The sequence below is a fragment of the Mastomys coucha genome, unplaced genomic scaffold, assembly GCF_008632895.1.
Source record: "Mastomys coucha isolate ucsf_1 unplaced genomic scaffold, UCSF_Mcou_1 pScaffold18, whole genome shotgun sequence".
In the NCBI taxonomy this organism is placed as follows: domain Eukaryota; kingdom Metazoa; phylum Chordata; class Mammalia; order Rodentia; family Muridae; genus Mastomys; species Mastomys coucha.
Window position 1 is genome coordinate 89,688,434 of NW_022196900.1, and position 3,072 is coordinate 89,691,505.

Consider the following 3,072-nt stretch of genomic DNA (forward strand, 5'->3'; position numbering starts at 1 on the left):
TGAGTTGTTCAAAAATCCCCTAAACTACCAGGCATGATGGTGCATGCCTGTAATCCTACACTAGGAGAGCAAGAGAACTGCTAGCATTTAACACAACCTTGGCCAAACAGAGCTGTGTAATGAGATCACCTCTCAAAAAAAAATTATATATATACTTTTAAAAAGGGATTCTGGGAATGTAGCTCAGTTCATAGTAGAACACTTGCCTAGCATACACTAAGCCAGGGGCTCATCAACCAGGTATGATGCCAAAGGTCCACTTTCTCACCAGTTGGGAGGTAGAAGTTGCGGGGGGGAGATCAGAAGTTCAAGGTCATCCTTGGATATTCAGCAAGTTTGATACCTGTCTGGGGTACAGGAAATGTATCTCAAAAATGGGGGGGGGGTGGTTAGAAAAGCAGGCATTATGGTGTATACATCTTTAATCCAAGCTCTTGGGAGGCAGGGTCTACCCTGGGCTACCTGGAACCCTTTCGTGGATTCAGAAAAGGCCTTTAAGCTGGGTGGTGGTGGTGGCGGCGCATACCTTTGATCCCAGCATTTGGGAGGCAGAGGCAGGCGGATTTCTGAGTTCGAGGCCAGCCTGGTCTACAGAGTGAGTTCCAGGACAGCCAGGGCTACACAGAGAAACCCTGTCTTGAAAAACCAAAACAACACAACAACAAAAAATCTAAGAGGTCATCAGATCTCATTACAGATGGTCATGAGCCACCATGTGGTTGCTGGGATTTGAACTCAGGACCTTCAGAAGAGCAGTCAGTGCTCCTAACTGCTGAGCCATCTCTCCAGCCCCTAAAAAGCACATTTTTGTTACTTTGTATTAAAAACAAAGTTATGAGACTTAAAATGTTTTAAGTAAATTCAAAGGTTACTGCAGTTCAAACGTGTTTTGTAAATCTCTAAGAACTGGAATGATTTGGAACTAAAGATAAAATATTTGGGCAGGGTGATTGTGTCACACACCTTTGATCCCACCCACCCCCAGGGACAAAACTCAGATACAGCTCCTAATCAATATGTTTCTACACTAGAGAAATCACATATCATATTTATATTTGGTTTTGTTTTTTTATAAAATCCCTCTTCAGAGTTACCAGAAAGATGGCTAATTTCCAGTGGTGACAGAAACAAAGAGCAGCTTTTGTGACTGCTGGTAAGCTCATCTCTGTACATGCAACCCTGACCAATACTAAACCAGATGATGTCCTAATTATGGATATTATATTTATTGATTAATTGCCAACTGGGGACCCTTCATAAAGCAAAAAGGAGTCCATCGGCACTTGCCTGTTGGCTTCTATTGCAATTGCTTTTCATATACAGAGAATAAATACTCTCTGAGAAACAAATTTAGACATTTTACAAGGCATGAAGAACCGTATAGGGTGACCCTTACAATGATGGATTGGGTCCATTCGCAGGCAGAGTCCTTCCATAGCCTTGGAAAGAAAGATATTACAGTGAAGCTGGGACCTATCTGAATTCCTTCATGACAAGACATGCAGCAATGTCTGTCCTTTCCCTCACTGAAGAAATAGCTCAATTGCCTATGACCCCCATCCATAAAATGCTCACCCCTCCCCCAAAAGAGGCATGAATTTAACTGCGGGAACCAACCGAATGATCACATTTGGCTCATACATGGTTTACTGATGGTGCATCTCAACCACTTATGATACCAAAGCTAATGGAAAGTGGCAGCCTATAGACCAGGGGATGGAGTGGCCAATACTGAGAAAGGAACCACAAAACCAGTGCAGCACTATTGGTTATAAAATCAACAAGCAGGAAAGCAATAGGAAAACCTCCATCCTCTCGAATTCATGGTGCACGTGCAATAGTATATAGCAATCAATACCGAAGACCAATAACTCAAGTACTGGTACTATGTTTACTATATGTTTAGTACCTGTACTCAAGAGGCAGAGGCAGGTGTAACCTGTATGTTTAAGGCCAGCCAGGGCTACGGAGTGAGGTGCAATTTCAAATAAAACAGGCCAGGTGTGGCGGTGCAAGCCTTTAACCTCAGCAGAAGCAGTAGGATCTCGCTGAGTTCCAGACCAACCAAAGCTACACAGACACAAACCTGTTTCAAAACAGCAACAACAACAACAAAATCCAAGAGCAAGAGATGGTCCTCAGTTGGTGGATGGTGTTCCTAAAGCCCCCCAAATCCGAACCTATATGCAGATACGAGTAACTCTAGGATTTGGGAGGAGCCAGGGGGATCAGGAAGAAGTGAAAAGGTCCAGGACTCATGACACAGGGTCTCAAACCAACAACCAGCCAGCCTGGAGTGCATGAGGGTGCTTACCTGTCACCCCAGCACTCTGAAGGCAGGCAGTGGGGATCCGAAGAATAAGGCCAGCCTGGTCTACAGAGTAAGTGCCAGGATAACCACGGTTACAAGGAGAAACCATGCTTCGAACAACCAAAACAAAACCAAGTAAATGAATGAAAAGAAAAAAATCGCCGGGCGGTGGTGGCGCACGCCTTTAATCCCAGCACTTGGGAGGCAGAGGCAGGCGGATTTCTGAGTTCAAGGCCAGCCTCAGCCTGGTGGTCTACAGAGTGAGTTCCAGGACAGCCATAACTACACAGAGAAAACCTGTCTCGGAAAAACAAAAAACAAAACAAAACAAAAAATCAGGAATCCTAACACAGAGATGTTGTGGGGACAGAACAACACTATACCCACAGCATCCGACGCTGAGCGTTATTCAGTAACGTTAGCCATTTGCTTTTCCACGAAGGGATAAAAGATATGGACACAGAAAACTGCTTCCAGTTGGGGTGAGGATCTAATCAATCCAACCATTGAACTCAGGTACTAATATTACTAGAAATTGCACACCAATACCTCTTCTCATATCTCCCATCACAGACCCCGCTCGCTCCATTTTCCCCACTCCGGCTTCTGACCTGGATATATTTGTGGCTCCTTGACTGTCCCGTGGAAGACAAGTTGGCGATCCTCTTGATGGCACGAAAGCTTGCCTCCTTCTTGAAGACCCCTTGTCCTCTTCTGTTCCACAATCTCTCTTCCCCGCCAATAGGTTGGATTCTTCTCAC

General features: G+C 44.8%; 1 protein-coding gene across 1 annotated transcript in view; it reads right to left on the reverse strand.

Annotated features, from left to right (window-relative positions):
- Nucleotides 1-3,066, reverse strand: part of Wdtc1 (WD and tetratricopeptide repeats 1) — a 62,873-nt gene extending 59,807 nt beyond the window's left edge. The window contains exon 1 of the mRNA XM_031378967.1: nt 2,923-3,066. The gene's annotated coding sequence lies outside the window, so the exon portion shown is untranslated. The remainder of the gene's footprint in view (nt 1-2,922) is intronic.
- Nucleotides 3,067-3,072: the final 6 nt, after the last annotated feature.